At 40.1% G+C, this 25,000-nt stretch overlaps 1 long non-coding RNA gene across 1 annotated transcript in view; it reads right to left on the bottom strand.

The window, feature by feature from the left end:
* LOC147030778 (uncharacterized) overlaps positions 1 to 25,000 on the bottom strand; it is a 152,033-nt gene that overhangs the window by 125,771 nt on the left and 1,262 nt on the right. Inside the window, exon 2 of the long non-coding RNA XR_015055811.1 lies at positions 6,377 to 6,526. This is a non-coding gene — a long non-coding RNA (uncharacterized LOC147030778). The remainder of the gene's footprint in view (positions 1 to 6,376; positions 6,527 to 25,000) is intronic.

The raw sequence follows: 25,000 nt of genomic DNA, 5'->3' as shown, positions 1-25,000 counted from the left end.
CGAGTGTAGAAAATATCATAGTTTTGGATGGGGGATGATCTGAGATGGTGGTGAACAGCTGTCTTGAAGATCTAGAGAGAAGAATGAGACAGAAGAGAATGTGGAAGTTGGTTCCACAGGCATGAAAAAAGATGAACGAATGAATGGAGGTGAGCAGTGATCCTGGATTTAGGTATTTTCACCAGAAGGAGGATGATGATGGACCATGTGTGGCTGCAGAAACCAGGGGACGGGCGGGGGGAGGGACAAAGCATGGAAATAGCAAAGGGTGCAACACCAGAAAGGAAATGGTAGAAGACAGAAACCACCGACCTGTCTACGATGGTGAAGTTTTCATCAATTGTGTTCAGAGGGTTAAAATATTATGAATCCAAAAAATGGAATAAATTTTGTATGCTACTCTATTGAGATGAACTTGTGAATTTAAGATGTGGATGAATTCAAGACCAATTTGAATAGGACATATTCAATTTTAAGTGATTAAATCTTACAAGTGAATTGTATACAAGGTTGGGAGAAATAATCGTAAGTAATATTAAAAACTTATGTGCCAAATGAGCCAAAATGAATTACATTATGTCCCTGTCCAATAAAAGTCTAAATATGTATAAACAATGAAACTTGTTTACTTTTTAAAAGGACAATAAAGCTTACTTCAGTGAACATATTAACTCTTTAACGATAAGCTTTCTTATTAAAATTACATATGGTTGTTTTCAACAAAGAAATAACAGCTTGTATGTTTGCTAATGGCCATAAAGGAAAATCAAATCACACACTGTCCTTTTCATGCCATTTCCTGAGAAAGTTGGAGTTGGCAGATCACAAAACATGTACAGTACCTTTCGAAAGTTTACACTCCCTTTCAAATTTTTCACCTTTTGTTGCCTTATAGCCTGGAATTAAATTGCATTAAATCAGACTTTATGTACCATTATTTACACATTGTAACCCACAACTCCCAAGTGAAAAACCAAACTCGACAAATTTCAGAAAATTAATTAAAATACAAAACCAAAATATTTTGGCTGGATAAGTGTCCACCTTCCTTATAATAGCAATTGTAAATTAGCTCAGGTGCAACCAATCACCTTAAAAATAACACAATAAGTAAATTAGCCTCCACCTGTGTTAAATCATAGTGATTCTGATTATTTCCGAAAAAAAATCAGCTGTTCCTGTAGGTTTCCTCTGCGAGGTAGTGCATTTCACAGCAAAGATTCAACCAGAACACCAAGGGGCTTTCAAAAGACCTCCAGGATAAAGTTGTGGAAAGGCACAGCTCAGAGGATGGGTATAAAAATATTTCAAATGCCTTGAATAACCTTTTGAGCACAGTCAAGACAATTGTTAAGAAGTGAAAGGCATATGATGCCACCAAGGCCCTGCCAAGATCAGGCCATCCCTCCAAACTGGATGACCAAGCAAGGAGGAGACTGATCAGAGAGGCCTTCAAGAGGCCAATGACAACTTTGGAAGAGCTGCATACCTTTATGGCAAAGACTGGTCGCTGTGCATGTGACAACAATATTCCAAGCACTTTATAAGTCTGGACGAGCTGTATGGTAGGGTGGCAAGACGGAAGCCATTACTCAAAAAAGCCAATCTTGATTCCCGTTTGAGGTATGCAGAAAACCACTGTGGAGATTCTGAAGCCATGTGGCAAAAGTTTTGTGGTCTGACGAAACAAAGATGGAACTTTTTGGCTGAGATGCAAAACGTTACAGTTGGTGCAAACCCAACACAGCACATCACCCAAAGAACACCATCCCTGCTGCGAAGCATGGTAGTGACAGCATCATGTTATGGAGATGTTTTTCATCAGCATGGACTAGGGCACTTGTCAAAATAGAAGGGAAAATGGATGGAACAAAATACAGAAAAATCTCAGAGGAAAACCTGTTGCCCGATGCAAGAAAATTGAAATTGGGATGAAAGTTCACCTTTCAGCATGACAATGACCGGAAGTACACAGCCAAATCTACACTGAAGTGGTGAAGGAAAAAAAATTAAAAATGTCCTTGAGTGGCCCAGTCAGAGCACTGACCTAAATCCAATCAAAAATCTGTGGCATGACTTGAAGATTTCTGTCCATCAATGCTTCGCATGCAACTTCACTGAGCTTGAACAGTTTTGCACAGAAGAATGGGCGAATATTGGCCAATCAAGGTGTGCAAAGTTGGTAGAGACCTATCTCAACAAACTCACAGCTGTAATTGCTGTCAAAGGTGATTCCACAAAATATTAACTCAGGGGGGTGGATACTTATCCAATGAAGATATTCTAGTTTTGTATTTTCATTAATTTTCTGAAGTTTGTGGAATTTATTTTTCACTTGGAAATTGTGGGTTCTGATGTGCAAATAAAAGTGAAAAAAGTCTGATTTCATGCAATTTAATTCGAGGCTATAAGGTAACAAAAGGTGAAAATTTTGAAAGGGGGTGTAGACTTCCTATAGGCACTGTAAGCATGACTTAAGTCCTTTGTGAAAAGGTTGGCTCAGCCATCTGATGTTTGACTGAAGCTGGAAGAAATATGGAATTTCAGCAAGTCGTCCATGGGCTGGAGCAGATATTGGTACACCTTAGGTGGCAAAACCTTCTGGGTGTCAATTTGTTTGAAGGATCCATAGGAGTACAACAAAGCATGATAACCTTTCCCAATGAGGAGTTTAATTAATTTTCATGATACGTCATATTTTTGGCACTGATGCGATATGTAGATTTTCGACTCTGGAAGCATAGTCTCAGGTATTCACTTGTTCTTGTTTGAAAATGGCCACATAAGTGACCCTAATGGCCATTAGATATGAATGTTCCATTTAAATATGTTGCTATGAGGCATTTATAAAGCTGGCATGGAAAGGCTTCCTTCCACGGCTAGAAACCAATCAAAGGGAAGACCTCGTTCATATGAAAGAAATCCAGGAGGTCATCAGCAACCTCTGTAATAACATTTGTCAAGCTGCCTTCTGAAAGGTGTTGGAGAACAAGTCATGTGCTCACACCCTGAGACTGTTTGAGCTCTACCTGGATTATCTGAGAAGAGAGAATGGAAGTCTGTCGACATTCTGGATATCATATGTTGACATAGTTGAAATCGTGCTGGGTCTGCTTCGGGCTTCAAGAGAGGGTGGCTGGATGCTGCACCTTGCGTCCATTCGAGCTATGATTCCCTGGTGCTTTGCCAATGACGAACTATGAATGCTATATGCTATACTACTATGCACAAACGTCTTACCTGGCAATCAACCACCCTGATGTGCATGCACTCTTCATGCAGGGTGGATTATCTGTGCAGCTTGGCATGAGAAATCCCTTTGGCAGAATTCCAGGAGACCAGGCAATAAAAGAAACTGTCAACAAGGACACCCAGACTGCTGGTGGAATAAAGGGATTCAGCTTGATGCCAGGAGCCATCAGTAGGTACTACCTGACATCTGAATACAGAAGTGCATACCTAAGGCAGCTGAGGGACATGATAGACCGGGACTGTTCCCAACGGCTCAGTCATCCAGATCTGCAAACGCCTCGGACCAAGAAGGATGAGACTAATGTCAAAGCATTCGTGGAGCTGATGGAGAAATGCTGGGTAGATCCACTGAGCTCAGGCCAAACAGGGTTTATCATGTTGTCCACAAGGGTCGTGGTCCCACTAGACATAGCCAGTGACCTTCTCAAAGCTCACGGCACAGGAGAATGAGGAAACCAGAACTTCAAGAAAGATCGCTTGGAGAAAAAACCACCAACCACAAAACAAATTGACAAAATGAAGAAACAGAACTTAAAACTTTCTCCCATATCAAGAGAAAAAATGCAGAAAAAAACATAAGGAAAGCAGGTGGTCCTGAAGGCAGAAATAAACTTATTTGGACACATTATAATTGTTGCCCAGAGCAGACAACTACACATCAGAGAAGTTCAAGCACATGCACTCGGGCCACTGTCTTGGGCACTCTCAAATGGCGATGGATCTCTGCGAAAAACAAACAAAGCTGCACTCGCCAGAGAGCTGGAGAAAAACGTGTCACCAACAGAAGTTATTCCAGAGCCATCAGCATGCATCATCGATGGAAAGAGCCTCGTCTAGAAACTGAAAGGGGATGGCAAGACATTTGCACAGGTAGCAGATGCTGTTCTGTCCCTAGCTTAACACAAAGGTGCTTGCAGTCACTGGATTGATGTTGTGTTTGATGTCTACTGGGTAACAACCATCAAAATAGCTGAAAGATGCAGCAGAGGTTCCACCAGTGGCACAAGGTGTGAGAACATTGCACCAAGTCATAACATCCTGCAATGGATAAAATTCATGAGCAACCCTGAGAACAAGACGAGTCTCATCAAATTATTGGTTGATCAGTGGAAGCAGCCTGCTAACGGAGCAAAGCTCCAGGAGAAGTCTACGACCTGCTCACCAAGGATCACTGGGATGAGATACAAGCACTGAAGACAACGCAAGAGGAAGCTGACATACACCTCCTTCTGCTTGCCCATCATGCCTCTGGACGGATGCAGATCCATAGTCATCACTTCTGAAGACACAGATGTAATGATATTGTGTCTTGGCTTTCGCAAGATGTCCTGCCCAAGAAGAAGCAAGATAAAGAAGCAGGAATATGTGTCTTGGCTTCAGCAAGAAGATGAAATGTAGAACTCAAAACCATACTTGATACATAGACATTGGCTAGCTTACATGTTCTCTTGGAGATGTTGTCTGTCAGGCTCTCATTGGACTGCATGCTTTCACTGGTTGTGTCATGGTCAGTGCATTTGCTGGCTGTGGAAAGCCGAGTGCACTGAAGTACTTGAAAGAAAGTGAGACCCACCAGATCTTCAAGCATCTTGATGAATCACGGGATGTATCTCCAGAATTATTTGAAAAGCTGGAGGAGTTTGTTTGTCAGATGTATGCATCGTCATCTTCCACCCACTATGTTGACAAGCTCTGCAAAAATTTATTCTGTGCAAAATAAGGAGAGCTGGAATCCAGTCAGCTTTCACCATGCAAAGACTGCCTCCACATGCATATCCAACCTGTGAACGATCAATCTGCAATTTGGAGGTGGTGCCTTGTGAGTCAGCCAGCTGTTCCAGACCCCAAGGGATGTGGCTGGACCACTGATGAAGCTGACAGCCTGACCATAGAATGGATGTGGAGATCTCCAGTACCAGACACAGTGTTGCAGCTGATGTCCTGCAAGTGGGTGCGCACCTGCAAACATCCAGACTTCACATGCCTGGCTAATCAACTGAAGTGCACAGACATGTGCAAGCTGCAGACATGCACCAACCAGAGAACCGAGGATGAGGAAGAAGTCCAGGTGTAATTGGATTAATCTGATGATGATGATGACGATGCTTAAGAGAATGGACATGAAATGTGGACATTCAGAACATAGTGCCTTGCATGCATGGACCTCAAATGATAATCCGCTATGAGATTAGAGTAAACGATGATGGAGGACATGACAACCAGAAAAGCATACCCCAACAACAAAAACGTAAACAGACAATTGAGATGTTACAAACAATTTTGCATTGAAACGTTGAACTGCAGAGGCTAAAATTTAACATTCAGGCATTCCTATTATTCTTATGTGACGTGTGTAAAACAAGTTCTGATGATCTACTGTACACTTACACCTAAAGTGTACCAGATGGTCATGGTTTGTATACATGCTATATATATATATATATATATATATATATATATATATATATATATATATATATATATATATATATATATATATATATATATATATACTAACTTGTATACATGCAATAAAAGCAAAAACTGAATAAATACCTTTGTAGATTAATGTTGGCATTAGGTAAGATCTGTTCAAATAAAGTTTTGTGACCTTCAATCTTGTGGCGCATGGTGGACTTATTGCACAGATAATAACTGACCAAGCTGCCACTCTGGGATGGTTATCATATCAAAATATTATCTCTCGGTATCGACCACTTCAAAACTCCAAACTAGAATTTGCCACCTTGGGTGGTACCAATAAGTGAAAAATCTGATCTGGGCCCATGAACTAAAAGTGCTGGTGACAAATTGCCTAATTATTAAATGAAAGACAGTGTTGGGGGAGAGGGAAGGGGTGTAGGGTGGGAGGAGGGGATCTTCAATGTCCATAAACTAATAAGAGCAGACATGATACCCAGCTTGAAATCCATCCAAGAGGGTGAACTTTGTGATGCAACATCCTGCCTGAGAAGCATGCATCTGACAGTTGAGAGAGTGAGAAACACACTAACATTAGAAAACTCAAAGGTAAGTGTACTACCTTGGCACCATTTGTCAGACACACAACAATACACAAAAGTAGAACAAAACACAAACAAAACGATGGCAAGCAGGTACTCACATTACGTGCAACTCCAATAGCGATGTAGCACCTTTCTCCGGGGTCCATAATCTGCACTTCAAAGTAATGGTTTGTTGTATCCAAAGGGTGACGGGCCTGTGCCAACCCGACATCCAGAATTGAACCTCCACGGCCTACATACTCCAACAGCTGAGGACAGGGGAGAGGGGGGTTTTGAAGTAATTTTTTTACCATGAAAAAGTAAATAATTTGCTTTTCAAAAATTGCATTTCAATACATCAACGTGAAAGCATATCAAAATGTTAAGCCTGTTCACGTCCGGTTGGTACTCAAACGAAACTTGATGAAAACAACAGCTAAAAAAATAAAATGTACATTTTTTTCATTTGCGTTTCTCTATATTCTCATGATAAAGATTTTTTGAGATTTGATGAAAAAACTCAAATGGTAAAAAAAAAAGTTATGGCCTGGAAGGACAGACACTGCATATTATAGTAAAGAAGATGAATACATATAAAAATGCTCACTAAGTTTTATTACCATTTTCTGCTTTTTACAGGGTGTTAGTTAAATGACACCAGTACTCCATATGACTCCATCAATTGAAACAGATTCGCATAAACCCAAATATTCCACATCTTTGTTGACAAGTGCAATCAATGCCTTTTTGGGCATCCTCTTGGCTTTCTTTATTCCACCACAAACTGTATTGCTTTCTTCACAACTTTATCTTTTGTCCTTTGTTGCACATGACCATACCAAGCAAGTCTTCTCTTCAGAGGTTCTTCCTCACAAGTATTGATATTTAATCTCTTCCTAATTTCTGAGCCTAATTTCCTAAATTCAGAGAAAATCCATCCATCGTTTCATTCTCATCTGATCTTTCCATTCTTAAAACATCACAGATCAACATTCCCACGTTTCACTTACAAATATTAATATCGGTCTGATACATGCTTTATAAACTCAATGGAATATTCTGTGCTCATAATACCAACGAGTTGTCTCCATTTATTTCAGGTTGACTTTATTCTTGATAACTCCTTCTGGATAACGGCAAATTATTTTCCTGATACCTTCATCGTGTCTCCAAGGTAACAAAAAATAACTTTTTCTCGATTTAATTCTGAGCATAGGATAATTTTTTGGTTCTTTCTCCTTTTTAGAGTATACTAGAGTAACTAGACGACCCGTAAACCCATTGGGTTCCCGTTGTGACAGCAGTTGATGAAAAAAAATCATTTCAAGAAAAAAGAAAGATAGCTCCAGCGAACGATACCGCTGAGGTTGTTTGCATTGATCAAATACTCCCGAAGAGTACTTGACTGAATCGGGAAATGATTTTTTAATAATTTTTTTTGCTGCCCGATTTGAATGAAATGACACTGAACACCGCAGGAGAATGGTGAGTAAGGTGGCCCTAAAATGTTTGCGCTATCGTGTTCTGTTTTGGCTGTATTTCGGGAACATACATGCATACAATATGAGAGTTTTAGTAATATATATAAATAATAAATGTATATGTACACACATACATATACGTAAAAAAAAAAATATATATATATATATATATATATATATATATATATATATATATATATATATATATATATATATATATATACACACACACACACACACACACACATACAAATATAACCGGGCGTAGTGGCGTGCGCCTGTAATCCGGTTACTCGGAGGCTTGGGTTGGAGGATCGCTTGAGGACGGGAGCCCTGCACTGGGCCGCGCTATGAGAGGGTGTAGGGTAGCCCAGAATCATGGTGAAACCCAATCCTTATCCCTGTGTCGTAAGAGGCGACCAGGGTTGCGTCAGGAAGGGCATCCGGCGTAAAACCTGTGCCAAGTCACAATGCGGATCATAACGGATGATCCGCTGTGGCGACCCCTAACGGGAGCAGCCGAAAGACGAACAACAACATAAATACATATATATATATATATATATATATATATATATATATATATATATATATATATATATATATATATATATATACGTAAACGTAAACAGACAATTGAGATGTTGCAAACAATTTTGCATTGTGACGTGTGTAATTCTTATGTGACGTGTGTAAAACAAGTTCTGATGATCTACTGTACACTTACACCTAAAGTGTTCCAGATGGTCATGGTTTGTATACATGCTATATATAGATATACATATATATATAGAGGAAGATTATACATATATATATATATATATATATATATATATATATATATATATATATATATATATATATATATATATATATACACACATATAGATATATATATACACATATATATATATATATATATATATACACATATATATATATATATATATATATATATATATATATATATATATATATATATATATATTGTTATGATTATGGAGGTAGATGAACTGATTTTAAGTACAGATAGGATTGTGTAGTGTTGCATGGTCCGTGGATGGATAGAAGCACTTTGATGTAATTAAGTCAGGGAATCTGTCAGGTTCAGTGTTACATGTCACCACACGAGGGGTGGTGTGGTTAATCAGCTTTGGGAGTAAAAATAAGTTCCACTGTCTGTGATTACCCTCTGTGATTTTCCCGATGTTTTTATATTCCAAGCCAGGCCCACAGAAGGAGAAGCCCCACATTCCCAGGGTGGGAGTTGAGGAGGACATGCCCCAGGGGCTGAGGACAGGGAGGGTGATAAAAAAGAGGAAGATCGAAGGTGCAGTTTGCTTAGCAAAGAGGCTTCGGAGACAGCAGATCGAGCAGGGCAGATTGCACATCTGGAGAGATCGAGCAGGGCAGATTGCACATCTGGAGTGATCGAGCAGAGTAGATTGCACGTATGGAGTGATCAAGCAGAGCAGATTGCACGTCTGGAGTGATTAAGTAGAGCTGATCGAGGAGATGCTGGCTAGATTTGCTCGTGTCGTGTGTGGAAAGCTGCGACAAGTCAAGCGTGATTCTGCCGGCGTGTGCACGTGGAAGGTCAGGAAGATTGGTCCGGACAAATGTTCAGTCCATATCAGGATGCCCTGGAAAGGGCAATCATCAAGAAGGTTTGAAGTTCAAATCAAACATATTGCTTCCAACACGTTTCTGGCTGTGCAACCCCGAGTAATCTTTACCTCTCGCCGTTTGCCGACATCTGTCAACAAGGATGTGCGACCCACCTCACAAACCAGCAATGTTATTTATGAGTTTAAGTGCTGATGTGAAGCTCGGTACGTGGGCCGCACAACACTAAAGGCCCGGTCACACCTTGACGTTTTAGCCAGCGATGGCAACGTATTAAAATGTATCTAAAACGCTGGCTTAGGTTGAACTTTTGATGTTTTTTTAAAGATTCGGACGTATTCATAGCGACTTGGTCTTATGTATAACGCATTGGTAACGGACACAAAATGTTTCGTTGTGTTATAGAGAACTTATACCAACGAATGCTAAACCTGTTGTCGGCCTACACAACCGATGCCCAACGATAGTCTAACTTAGGCATAGCGCGTTGCACGCATCGCCGACGATGTCGCGACGTAGCCTATTAAAAGGCTGATGCACAACGATTCGAATCATAACTGTCGTAGAAATGGAAGTGTCAACATCGCGGTCACACCTTGGCGATCTTGCCAGCGTATGCCGACCTAAGAAAAATGTGTCTAAAACGTTGGGGCACGTCAAATACGGTCTGAGTAAGTTTGGTATACGTGAGTAGAACGCTAAAGTACGCTATCATACGTCGTAGTAAGTAGAGTACGTCAAGAAATTTTAAACATGTTCAAAATTTTACGACGTACTCGGCGTATGACACACGTTCCGCATGCGATGGGGATAAGTTTTACACACGATATGTGGACGCTTACACACGTCCACAAAGGCTACTTATAAGCTACTCATAAGTCGAAACACGTCGCGGTAATGTCTTTTTTACGAGAAACTTATTTCTAACTTATGTTTGACGTGCTTTGAACCAATTCTTTACGTAGTCCCAACACACATCGACGTATGTAAACGTATTCCAATGACGTCTTCCGGTCGACAAAAAAAAAAAAAATTAACGTGTTTCTAACTTACAACTGCCATATAAAGACGTGTTCCCAGCGGTTTTGGGAATTGGTATATAAAAATGCTGCTCATAAAAGGGGAACCCAACAGTGTTTTCGAGTTCTTTTTGAGTCGATGTCCATGTCAGCAGTAACAGTATCAGTATCAGTATCAGTATTAGTAGTAGTTTGTTCATGTTGGCAGTAGTAGGTGAGTGTGAGGGGGAGGGTGTGGGTTATGATGGATTGTCCTTGCGTTTAACGATTTAACGATTTAAATGATAAACTCAACGATTTAAATGGCTGCATCTCCACAATTGAAAGTAGACGCTTGCGCTCAACAATTGGATTTTTTTTTACACGACTTTTTACAACGACTTTTACACTCAACGAAACGGTACCACTCAGCTATTTTCATTGTTTACAATGAACGATTTAAATTGCTGTCACTCGCCTTTGTTTTTTGACGCTGAGGTTTTGAAATTTGAAGCGTTTCTTCTGAACGTGTTAAAACGCTCAAACTCGACTATTTTAAATAGATGCTGCCGATGGACAATTGGAATCATAGCCAAGCTAGACATCGAAGTGTGAACATCCTCGTCATGCCGAAGAAAAGTTTGAAGAATGCTGCAAATAAGTGTCCTGGCCGTGGCCGTGGACGCTGACGCAAGGACGATCCATTATACCGATGTGGTTGCAAACCTCAATCATCGACGGGCTATGCTCCAGCCAATGGGAGCTTGAGGTGAAGATGATGAGCCGACCAATGGGCGTTCGGATTAACCGTCACATCACTACGGTCGAACCAATCAGTGTCTAGCTTATTGAGACTTGTGTAAATAAGCATGCACCTTCACTTCCTCCTTCACTTGATGAGATTTTTTTACCCTGAAGAGTGCAGCACGAAAAGCTTCGGTCACTACTATGTCGTGTTTGTTTGTATCCATATTTAAGTTCTGTAGTACCAAACATCTGTTTACATATATATAATATATTATATATATATATATATATATATATATATATATATATATATATATATATATATACATATATACACACACACACACACGAGGTGTGTTCAAAAAGTATCCAACTTTAATTTTTCGTGCGTAAACAAATGAAGCTTGGGAGGCGTGGTTTGGTGCACGTATGAAGGCGATCCTAATCCGTATGCGTGAATATTTTCCCGCCTGCAGAAGCTGTCAGTCGCCGACAGACCGCTGATGAGTGAGGCAGTGGAAGTGAGCGCCGTCGGATTTTCGTTTTTGACAAAATGACGGATCACTGTGGTCTCATCGCCAGTGATCACTGTGTTGAAGAAGTTGGGATCGCTGTTCACAGTCTCCAGCATGTCCTGTGCGATCTCCAAACGGAGTTGCTTCTGCTCGATCGTTATCAGCTTTGGCACAAACTTCGCTGAGATTCTCCTTAAGCCCAAATCCTCAGTCACAATGGAATGAACGGATCCAATACTGACGCCTGCCTCGTCTGCAAGTTCTGTGATCGTGATTCGACAATCCTGCATCAGCAGGGTCCTCGCTTCATCAATGACGATCTCATTTCGGGATGTTGAGGGCCTACCAGAACGTGCTTCACTTTCCACTAATGTGCGACCATCTTTGAAGCGGTTATACCACTCTTTTATCTGTGTGGTGGCCATTGCTTCATTCCCGAAGGCCTGTTGAATCTTGCGGATCGTTTCCACTTGGGAATCGCCAAGCTTTACACAAAATTTGATGTAGTAGTGTTGTTCAAGTTTTTCCGTCGTTTTGTCAAAAACGAAAATCCGACAGCGCTCACTTACACTTCCTCACTCATCGGCGGTCTGTCGGCGACTGACAGCTTCTGCAGGCGGGAAAATATTCACGCATTCGGATTAGGATTGCCAACATACGTGCACCAAACCACGCCTCCCGAGCTTCATTTGTTTACGCACGAAAAATTAAGGTTGGATACTTTTTGAACACACCTCATCTATATATATATATATATATATATATATATATATATATATATATATATATATATATATATATATATATACATATATATATACATATATATAGATACATACATATATATATATATATATATATATATATATATAGATACATATATATATACATATATATATATATATATATATATATATATATATATATATATATATAGATACATATATATATATAGATACATATATATATATATAGATACATATATATATATATATATATAGATACATATATATATATATATATAGATATATATATAGATACATATATATATATATATATAGAGAGATATATATATATACATATATAGATATATATATATATATATATATATATATATATATACATATATACATATATATATATATAGATACATATATATATATATAGATACATATATATATATATATATAGATACATATATATATATATAGATACATATATATATATATATATAGATACATATATATATATATAGATACATATATATATATATAGATACATATATATATATATATATATAGATACATATATATATATATATATATATATATATATATATATATATATATATATATACATATAGATACATATATATATATATATATATATATATATATATATATACATATAGATACATATATATATATATATATATATATATATATATATATATATATATATATATATATATATATATATATATATACATATATATATATATATATATATACATATATATATATATATATATATAGATACATATATATATATATATATACATATATATATATATATATATATATATATAGATACATATATATATATACATATATATATATAGATACATATATATATATATATATATATATATATATATATATATATATATATATAGATACATATATAGATACATATATATATATATAGATACATATATATATATATATATATATATATAGATACATATATAGATACATATATATATATATAGATACATATATAGATACATATATATATATAGATACATATATATATATATATATATATATATATAGATACATATATATATACATATATATATATATATATATATATATATATATATATATATAGATACATATATATATAGATACATATATATATAGATACATATATATAGATACATATATATATATATATATAGATACATATATATATATATATATAAATATAGATACATATATATATATATATATATATATATATATATATATATATATATATATATATATATACATATATATATATAAATATAGATACATATATATATATATATATATATATATATAGATACATATATATATATATATATATATATATATATATATATATATATATAAATATATATATATATATAAATAAATATATATATATATATATATATATATATATATATATATATATATATATAAATATATATATATATATATATAAATATATATATATATATATATATATGTATACACATCTATATTCAATATCAAAAAGAAAGCATTCGATATCATATCATAAATGAATAACTGAAAAAGTGTCATTGAATTCATTTTGCTTCGATCAAATCCTAGTCTGTAATTGATAGATTACAGAGAAGAGTACAATGACTCCAGGAAAAAAATTAATTGGCCACATTTTATTCAGTTTGGCTGTACTTCAAATTAAATCCCAGGGGAAGCACAATATTATAATATATAAAACATACACACCTCAGTTGCAAAGTCATATAAGCCTTGTGAATTTTGAAGCACACTCGTTCTTTGAATTTTTTCTCATTTCTTGTCCAGCAAACAATGTGCACCTCATAAATTAACGTAGACTTTTTTTTAAAACCTCGTATTTATCTATCTACTGGACACCACACCCATAACACAAGCAAATCAGCTAAAAACTCCCAACACAAGTCAAAGCAGAGACAATGAGAAGGCTTTTTGCGGAAATATTAAAAGGTAATGGAAATCCATCGCCATCAAAATGAAAGACCTCTCCCGTGAACCCTTCAATCCGCTCACCCCATCCCACCCAGTTTTTACTGTAGGAAAAGACAGAACACTGCCTCGGTCAACATGGTACGCCCAAGCTGAATAATCATGACCTTAAACAGATGCACACTCATAAGCCAACGACCATCTCCCGCCAAGTCATACCCAAGGGAAATACGTATTACAAAAATAAATAAATAAATATACTGTCCACGAAAAGGACTGTGGTCAAGTCTCTTGAAAGAATAAGGACATGTTAATCTGGCAGGCTTTCACGTGACATGTATATGTACCAACAAATTATATCGTGGAGATTTTTCCTTGTTATATTCGATCGGAATTCCATATAAAACTCCTCAATTTTCTGCAACATTTCCAAAATAATCTGAAATTCAAAAACAACACAAGAGTTTGATTCATCAGTTTATGACCTTGACTGAGTCAACTATCATTGTTAACTTTTGGAAACGAAGGAATTTTTTTTTGGAAAATCATGTGTCTGAAATTTGGGAAAATATTTCATGTCAACTTAAAGATTTGTTCAATAAGTAATAAAACAAAAGTTTACCAAAACTAGCAAAATGTCGACAAACAATCTATATTATAAAAATCATAAGTGGATCACGATCATAATACAAGTTTTTTATCTTGTGATTATACAGGTATTCAGTCTTGATGTCAGTAATAAAAGGAACCAGCAAAGTACCTCGAGAAACATGGCTGTCAGTTTGCCTTTCATTTGCCATGCATAGGAATAATGAATGAACGAGGGAATGTGCAACCCTCACATTTGTGTTCACTAAATATATTGTAAAAGACATCAAAATGGACAAAACACAAACAGGCAATTAGGTTGGGAAGACAAATGGAGAGTGAATATTGATGCACTTCTTTTTTTTATCTTGGCAGCAGACAAGTGGAGGGGAGATTCCTGTCTAAACATTTGAGGTCAAAGGCAGTGTGATGGCACAAAGGATCCTGGAAGGGTGGGATGCCAATGCCAATGCCAATTTTTTAGTCCAAGCTCAAAAGAAACATTCAATATTATACTCAGATGCCACAAACAAATGAAAGATAAAACATTGTGCTGTGAAAGTTGCCCTGCTGATGTGCAATACTAGAAACTGGCAAAGATTAGTCTTACAAAGAACGCATTCAGTAACTTCAGAATTACATCTTCAATGATAGTTTTCATTAATCAATCGATTATAACTGTATTCGTTTAAATGGGTCAATATCTGCAAGTTACAATGGATATATATATATATATATATATATATATATATATATATATATATATATATATATATATATATATATATATATATATATATATATCCCTCAAAATTACGCATTCTTCCAGAGGTCATCTGTAAAATGCTGCTCTAATTCTTTTGAAACTTCAGTCATTATACAGTCACAGCGAGAACATTGTGTTCAGCAGAAACAGTTTGCTTGTCCAAGATGACCGTATGATAAAACATTGCAACAGATGCATCCTGCCATGTTGTGCATGCGAGCTGTAGTAGAAAATAAATAAATAACACAATATAAGAGCAGTACCCAAAGAAAAACAAATTATTTCAAGTACAACGTGATTTTAACCTCTCGTTTTTAGCTTCTTACAGTTCAGGAACTTGCAGACGATTTGTATTTGCATGTCCTATTACCAGTTTCATCACTGCTGGTTTAACTGAGTGAACCCTTGACCGATAATCAAAAACACCCCCCAAAAAAATAATTAAAGGTTGAAGGAGGATTGAGAAGAAAAAAAAAAGGTGCATTTTCTCCCCATCACTGAGAACCTTTGTATTTCCCATGGTCATTTTAAAGATTTTCAGACAAAACTGCTCTGTATTGTTGGGAGAACCGCTCCAAGGGTGGTCATTTTCTGCTATACGGGCAGCATGAGAGCACAGGAGATGCATAGTGTGATCAGCACTGTAATAAATGTGCTATTGCATGTTAAAAGATGAATATTCACCTGTTTATTAACTTTGTCTGATGGGGAACAAAGTTATTTAACTCAACGAATATATATATATATATATATATATATATATATATATATATATATATATATATATATATATATATATATATATATATATATATATATATATATATATATATATATATATATATATATATTTATTTGCGAATCATGCAATGACAAGCCACTTTCTGCAAAATACGATGAGATCCAAAGAGCATCCTTTTCTGCGACAAAAGGTTAACACCTGTTTAATTCAGTGTATTTTTTCAAGTTTGTTTAAAGTGTGTGTCAGTTCTAATGTTATGCCCTGAAACACCATTTGGATGGAAGGGCCTTAAATCTTTAATAACAATGATCACTGACTTTTGCATTGCATGCCATATTTATTTTTTGTCATACAAGACACATAGAGGAACCCTAGTGTAAACATCTCCGTTGTATATTGTGTCACTAAATTGCCTCTCCCCCGCATCAGTGGAAAGGGAATGTGGGTTTTGTTTGTGTAGGAATCAAATTGTGACCATGATACCATTGTGAATGTTTTTCTTTTTACCTCTGCCACAGAAGGTGGAGGGAGGTTATGTTTTTGCCCCTGTTTGTTTGTTTGTTTGTTTGTTTGTTTGTGTACAGGATATGTCAAAAAGTTGAGGACGGATTCGGACGAAATTTGGTGGACACGTTGTATGTGAGTAGGAAGAATTGATTCGATTTTGATGACAACCCGAATCTGGATCCGATGATTTTTTGTGATTGTTCACCATTAAGAGATCAGGCTAAAATGATATATGGCACAATATCTCAAAAAGTTGTGGATGAATTCGGACGAAACTTGGTGGACACGTTGTATGTGAGAAGGAAGAATTGATTCGATTTTGATGACAACCCGAATCTGGATCCGATAATTTTTTGTGATTCTTCACCATCAAGAGATCGGGCTAAAACCATATTTAGCACAATATCTCAAAAAGTTGTGGATGGATTCAGACGAAACTTGGTGGACAGGTTGTGTGTGTGATAAGGACGAACTGATTCAATTTTGGTGAAGATCTGGATACGACAATTTTCTATTTTTTAAAGTGACGAGCAGATACCCATCTACGACGGGCATAGGGGATAGGACGGACCACAATACTCGGTTGCGGTAGTTTCTTTGGATGTTTTGCACCACATTCAACAGCACCGTTCATATTGATGGCGTGTCTGGGTGCCCATGATAGCGTTTGAGACCGGTCACTTTAGATTGTTCGGCCTTGACACCTCGTGCCGGATGAGTAACACGAACGATTTGACATATTCATCGTTTCTATATTACCTCCATCAACAGATTAACAACATTGCAGGATAAAAGTCGTAAATGCTGAGTTGAACAAACGTCCTGAACTCATGGACTCAGTTAAGGCCTAAGTCACATTTGCTCTACGGCGAGGATACGGCGGCCGTACGCCTCTGAATTGACAGAAACGTGCAGTGGCCGCAGAGTTTCTGCGGTGGCCTCAGGGTGGCCCTACGCCGTTTGGCTATATTTTACAGGCCGTAGGGCTCGCCGTGGAATTATAACGCAGAGTTATAACTTTTTTCATTTCTACGTTCGCCGTAGCAATTCGACAATCCGAAAAAAAAAACTGGTAAAAAATAAATAAATAAATAAATGAACCCATTCGTTACCGTCCGTCGGGCCGCACGTTCGCCTTAGGGCCCCCCTGCGGTCGCCTTGCGGGCACCTTGAGTCTCCTTGCGTCTGCCTTGAAAATTATATGGCCGCCGCAGGGCCCCCTTAAGGTCACCGTGCAACATCAAATCAAAGACCGTACGGCAACCCCACGTTTTCGGTCTCCACAATTTCTAAATACCCCGTACGGCTACCCGAAAAATAAAAACATATGTGACTGCTACATTGTGTGACCATGGAAATACTGCGGCCGCCGTATAATTGCTAGTGGCCATAGATTTTGGAGACCCCACGGCCGCCGTGGCAAATGTGACTTAGGCCTCAGTAAAGCACGTCGTCTGGGACCCGGCCTTCGGTTTGCCGCCGAACGCTGCTGATTGTGACGTCATCGATTCCCTCTTTGAAAATTCTATCTATATTCGATTTTTTGAATCTGCTATCACCTGCGTAAATACATGGAACACATAATGTGAGAATTTCGAAAGTATGAACAGAATATATTCAGAGAAAAGTCTGATAGAAGTTCCAGGCTTACGCCCATGAATTATGATGATTTTTCACCATTGGGAAATGGGGCCAAAAATGAGATATAAGATCACATTTTAAAAGTATATATTGTGCCCAATATGTTCCACTGGATCAGGCATTTCGTGGAGGAGGTATGCGCTCGACTGACTGCCTTCCAGTTCTGTCTATTCTGTTATTCTCTCTTCTCTCTATCAACTCATCCTGGGAATTCTTTCAAAGAAACTTGCTCTCCCTCATGCACAGATTTATCCCCTCTGGTCTTCAGTTGCCCTACCCTTCCTCCCGCCCATGGTTCACTGAAGCTTGTGGCGAGGAAATTGTCCTGAAACAACTTGCCTTTGCCTCGTGGAAAGCAAACCCAACTAAGGGTAATCTCAGTTCCTTCCATAAAGGTCGGAAAAAGTGTGTTGCTACCCTCAGGAGAGCCAGAAAACAACATCTTTCTAAGCTCAAGTCTGAACTCTCAAACCTCTCTCCCTCCTCCAAATCTTGTGGGTGTCAAATCAAATCTTTTTCTGGTGTATGTTCCCCCTCCATCCCCTCCCTTAGAATGGCCGCACTGCTGACACCGCAAGTGAAAAGGCTGAATGCCTAAACTCGGAGTTTGCTTTGAAATCTTGTGTCCAAAACCCATCGCTTTCTGTACCCACCTTACCCAGTCACACCCAACTGTCCCTGGACTCTGTGTCCTTTTCTCCTGACAAGGTGGAGCTTGCTGTCAAACCTCGACTCAGATTCTGCAACCGGTGCAGAGGGCCTAAAAACGTGTCCTAAAAACCTGCTCCTCTGCTCTTGCTCACCCTCTCTCTGGTCTATTCACCCTCTTATTTGCTCATGGTCATAGCCATCTGCTTGGACATCAGCAAACATTACTGCCCTGCATAAAAAAGGTGCAAAAAAAAGATTCCTGCAACTACAGACCGACCAGCCTTCTCGCAATCATCAGCAAAGTTATGGAATCCATCATTGCTTCAGACATTAATTCCTTCCTCTTCTCCAATGGCCTGATGTCCGATCCTCAATTTGGTTTCAGACCGGGTCACGCTACCATGGATATGCTGCTTCTGCTCTCACAACAATGCGTGGAGGTCCTCAATGCCGGACATGAAATCAGAGCCATATCCCTTGACATATTGCGTGCTGTTGACACGGTCTGGCACCCTGCCTTGCTCACCAATCTCTCTTCCTATGGTATCCAAGGACATCTCCACTCATGGTTCACAGATTTCCTCTCCTGTCGCAGTCAATGTGTGGCCCGAAATGGAGTTCTTTCATCCTCTCTTCCTGTCCAGGCTGGAGTTCCTCAAGGCAGCGTTCTGGGCTCTGTTCTTTTTCTGGTTTTCATCAATGATCTCTCCGACTCTCTGGAAAATCCTCTTTATCGCTTTGCTGATGACTCCACCCTCTGCCGTACCATCTGTAATCCCTCAGGTCGGCAAGCAGCAGCCTCTTCACTCTCTACAGATCTGGATAAAATCACAAACTGGTCCAACACGTGGAACATGTCTTTCAATCCAGACAAATCTCACACTCTCACTATGTCTCGCCGAATGTATCATTTGGAACGATACTTTCCCAACAATCCTCTGGTAGAAGTTCTTTCTTTCAAGCTTCTGGGTCTCACAATCTTCCATGATCTTTCCTGGGAAAGCCACATTTCCAACCTGGCCTCCAAAGCCAGTTGCCGACAGGGAATCCTCCCTCGTGCAAAGTCCTTCCTTGGCCCACCTGAGCTCCTGACCACATAAAAACTTTTGTCTGCAGCCTGATGAGAGTACTCATCTCCACTCTGGGCTGGTGCTCCTGCCTCCCACCTTTCTTGGCTTCACGCTGTGGAAGCCAAGGCATTTCGGGATCATTGGTATCTCCCGCGATTAGGCTGAGTCTTTGGGCCTCTCACTCTCTCACGGCAGGCAGGTCAGTGGTCTTCTGTCTTCTACCGTCTCCTCACCGGTTTCACCCCCCCCCTCTACTGTGTCTGCGATTTGTCCCCACCATATTTCCACAGGGTGCTCAAGGTCTACCAACAACCCCTTCTGGTATAACTACCAAAACCATGAATCACTGCTCACTTTCAGTCTTTCATCCCTCTTTTTTCCCGCCTTTGGAGTAAACTCCCTCACTCTGTTCAATCCCATTCTTCCCTCCAGGCCTTCAAAGCAGCTGTTCACCACCACCTCTTATCGTCCCCCATCCAAATCCTCGATCTTTTTTACCCCCATTAATCCACCCCGAACCCACCTCCTTCAAATTCCCATCTTGTATACCCCGTTTTCCCTGCCCCATCCCTCTCACTTCCACAGATCTCCTAATGTCTCTGCTCCCCACTGTTTTGTACTTCCCACTCCCGCCCATCTTGTATCATGCACCCTTGCTGTGCGTTGTGTGTTAGATCATACGAGCCTCAACAAGGTTTCCAAAAAATACAAAAAAAAAATCTCTCGTTCATCTGTGTCTCTGTCTCTCTCTGTGTCTCTGTCTCTCTCTGTGTCTCTCTCTGTGTCTCTGTCTCTCTCTGTGTCTCTCTCTGTGTCTCTGTCTCTCTCTGTGTCTCTCTCTGTGTCTCTGTGTCTCTCTCTGTGTCTCTGTCTCTCTCTGTGTCTCTGTCTCTCTCTGTGTCTCTCTCTCTGTGTCTCTGTCTCTCTCTGTGTCTCTCTCTCTGTGTCTCTGTCTCTCTCTGTGTCTCTCTCTCTGTGTCTCTGTCTCTCTCTGTGTCTCTCTCTGTGTCTCTGTCTCTCTCTCTGTGTCTCTGTCTCTCTCTGTGTCTCTCTCTGTGTCTCTCTCTGTGTCTCTCTCTGTGTCTCTGTCTCTCTCTGTGTCTCTGTCTCTCTCTGTGTCTCTGTCTCTCTCTGTGTCTCTGTGTCTCTCTCTGTGTCTCTGTGTCTCTCTCTGTGTCTCTGTGTCTCTCTCTGTGTCTCTGTGTCTCTCTCTGTGTCTCTGTGTCTCTCTCTGTGTCTCTCTCTGTGTCTCTCTCTGTGTCTCTCTCTGTGTCTCTCTCTGTGTCTCTCTCTGTGTCTCTCTCTGTGTCTCTCTCTGTGTCTCTCTCTGTGTCTCTCTCTGTGTCTCTCTCTGTGTCTCTCTCTGTGTCTGTGTCTGTGTCTGTGTCTCTGTCTGTGTCTCTGTGTCTCTCTCTCTGTGTCTCTGTCTCTCTCTCTCTGTGTCTCTGTCTCTCTCTCTCTGTGTCTCTGTCTCTCTCTCTCTCTGTGTCTCTGTCTCTCTCTCTCTCTGTGTCTCTGTCTCTCTCTCTCTGTGTCTCTGTCTCTCTCTCTCTGTGTCTCTGTCTCTCTCTCTCTGTGTCTCTGTCTCTCTCTCTCTGTGTGTCTCTGTCTCTCTCTCTGTGTGTCTCTGTCTCTCTCTCTGTGTGTCTCTGTGTGTCTCTGTCTCTCTCTCTGTGTGTCTCTGTCTCTCTCTCTGTCTGTGTCTCTGTCTCTCTCTCTCTCTGTGTCTCTGTCTCTCTCTCTCTCTCTGTGTCTCTGTCTCTCTCTCTCTCTGTGTCTCTGTCTCTCTCTCTCTCTGTGTGTCTCTGTCTCTCTCTCTCTCTGTGTGTCTCTGTCTCTCTCTCTCTCTGTGTGTCTCTGTCTCTCTCTCTCTCTGTGTGTCTCTGTCTCTCTCTGTGTCTCTGTCTCTCTCTGTGTCTCTGTCTCTCTCTCTGTGTCTCTCTCTGTGTCTCTCTCTGTGTCTCTCTCTGTGTCTCTCTCTGTGTCTCTCTCTGTGTCTCTCTCTGTGTCTCTCTCTGTGTCTCTCTCTGTGTCTCTCTCTGTGTCTCTCTCTGTGTCTCTCTCTGTGTCTCTCTCTGTGTCTCTCTCTGTGTCTCTCTCTGTGTCTCTCTCTGTGTCTCTCTCTGTGTCTCTCTCTGTGTCTCTCTCTGTGTCTCTCTCTGTGTCTCTCTCTGTGTCTCTCTCTGTGTCTCTCTCTCTCTCTCTGTGTCTCTGTCTCTCTGTCTCTCTGTCTCTCTGTCTCTCTGTCTCTCTGTCTCTCTGTCTCTCTGTCTCTCTGTCTCTCTGTCTCTCTGTGTCTCTGTGTCTCTGTGTCTCTGTCTCTGTCTCTGTCTCTGTCTCTGTCTCTCTCTCTCTCTCCCCACCTCTGCAGCGCATCAATACATGCTTTGCAACACACTCCACAGAACATTACAAAACCAACAGTCAAACACCACATTACAGAGGCAGTGATCTACGGAAGGAACATCATAAAGCAGCATGGACCTACACAGTGGAGAAGAAGCCCCCGCTGCATGCAGCTATGGTACAGCAGCAGATAGCTGAAGCTCCAACAATGGCCTCGACTACTGATGCCCCATCTTGGTCAATGGTGGTGCTGCAGGACCTGGATGCAACCAATGACTGTTGCCTCGATAAAGTGCAGGCCAATGGGAAGGCAAAGCCCTGGCAGAACCCAAGAAGAAGTTGCTCATCCACAACACCACACTTCTCCCCGGCTTAAAGTAACCCAGATAGGAGAGCAGATTGGGAGTTAACATGTCTGAGATTAGACACGAGTGGAATGGTGGTACGACAGCAAGCAGAGGTACCGAGCAGGGAACGGTCCCAGCCAGCGGATAATTTCCAGACGTATTGGCCACCACAAACTCAATCGAGCAACCCACCTCTTGCTTCCCAATATCTACTTCATTCACTTTGGACGCATTGAGCATCAACCATGAAAACGGCTCTTTTAAAAGCACACTGAGTCGCTACTCACACATTTTTGCATTAAGCCACACACAGACACCACTTGCACCTCTCCCTACATATCACATCACACCACCTATTCTCCTCTTCTTTCCTCCACATCCCTCTCTTTTGTTGTGACGAATACCTTTTCGTACTTTTCTCTTCTCTGCCTGTCCCTCTTCAGTTCACGTCAGGTATGGGAGCATGTGCCGGGGCAGCGCGTGGCTGCGTCCACTTTTCACCGGAACTCGAGGGGCCTCCGTCTGGCCATCCCCCAGGAAGCTGCCTGGCCCATTCCCATCCCCTTGAGATGCCGGTCAACCTGCTGCAACCACGAGGCACGTGGTCAGCCCATTAGCGTCCTCCACTCACGAGGCTCCCTTGCTGAGGGAATCTGGTGAGCAGGGTCAGCATCAGGAAAACGAGCGACATGCTCATACAGCTGCAGCTGACGCTCACATGTGATGCAGGTAACAAATCTCATTTGAGTCTCTCTCAGCAACTGCTCGTTGGACACAAAGTCCAATCAGCAATAGCCAAGGATTCTTCACAGAGACCTGGTACCAAAGGAATTAAGTCTCTATCTCAGATCCCTGTTCAGAGTCCAAGTCTCACATCCATAGAGCAAGACTGGAAGCACCAAGGACCTGAAGACTTGGACTTTCGTCAACATGCACAGGTACCAACAGCGCCACACCCCATGATCTAGTGAATCCATGACTCTGCAGGCACGACCCAGATGTCGATTGACCTCTGGGCTCATAGCCAGCAAAGACATGAATATCACTGCTAAGGAACGTGAATCTCTCCATGACCTCAACATCCTCAACACAAACTGGTACAGACAAGATAGCAGCATCCACGATGCAATGAAAACCTGGATCTTAGTTTAGACCGAGGAAACACGAAATCCCAATGGCTCCAACTCTTCATTCAGCACCTCAAGGGCCCCCAAAAGGATATCCAGATTCTCCACAAAGATGATTGCATCATCTGTGAAATCAAGGTCAGAGATCTTGACATTCCCAAACGATGCACCAGAGCTTGATCTCTCCAACATCCTCCCCAGATTCCAGTCCAGACAAGTGCCGAAAAGCATGTGAGCCAATACACACCCCTGATGAACTCCAGTGACAACTGGAAATAAGTCAGAGATGGCAACACCACATCTCACAGCACTCAGTATCAGAGTATAGCTCAGACATAAGATCGATCAGTTTTGGTGGCACCCGACTAAGACCAATAATCCTCCAGAGGGCATCCCCATTCAATGAATCAAACACTTTGCAGAGATTAACAAAGGCTGCAAGCAGCCCCTGCCGAAACTCTCGGCTGCATTCGGTGAAGACCGGAAGGGCAAGGACACTGTCAATCGTTGACCTCTTTGGTGTAAAGCCTTACTGCTCTGGGTGCTGGTGTTCAAGCAGATGGTGGTGAACCCTATCAATAATTATCTGAGCAAAGACCTTGCCTGGCATTGAGAGCAGTGTCACCCCTCGGGAGTTATTGCATTCCTCGCGATCACCCTTCTCTTTCCAGAGAGGTACAACAAAGCCCATCTTCCAGTCAGTTGGGATGATGCCTCTGTTCCATGCAGAGCAGAAAACTGCATGCAACCGGAACTCGGTTGACAGAATCATGAGTGCAGCATTTTCACCAGCCTTGAGAAGTTCAGCATGGATGCCACAGATCAGAGAAGCTTTACCCAATTTCAACAG

The sequence above is a fragment of the Eptatretus burgeri genome, chromosome 3, assembly GCF_056783735.1.
Source record: "Eptatretus burgeri isolate ZD-2024b chromosome 3, Ebu_testis_v1, whole genome shotgun sequence".
Taxonomy (NCBI): domain Eukaryota; kingdom Metazoa; phylum Chordata; class Myxini; order Myxiniformes; family Myxinidae; genus Eptatretus; species Eptatretus burgeri.
The sequence above is the reverse complement of the archived record's forward strand: the minus strand, read 5'-3'. Positions and strand labels throughout refer to the sequence as shown.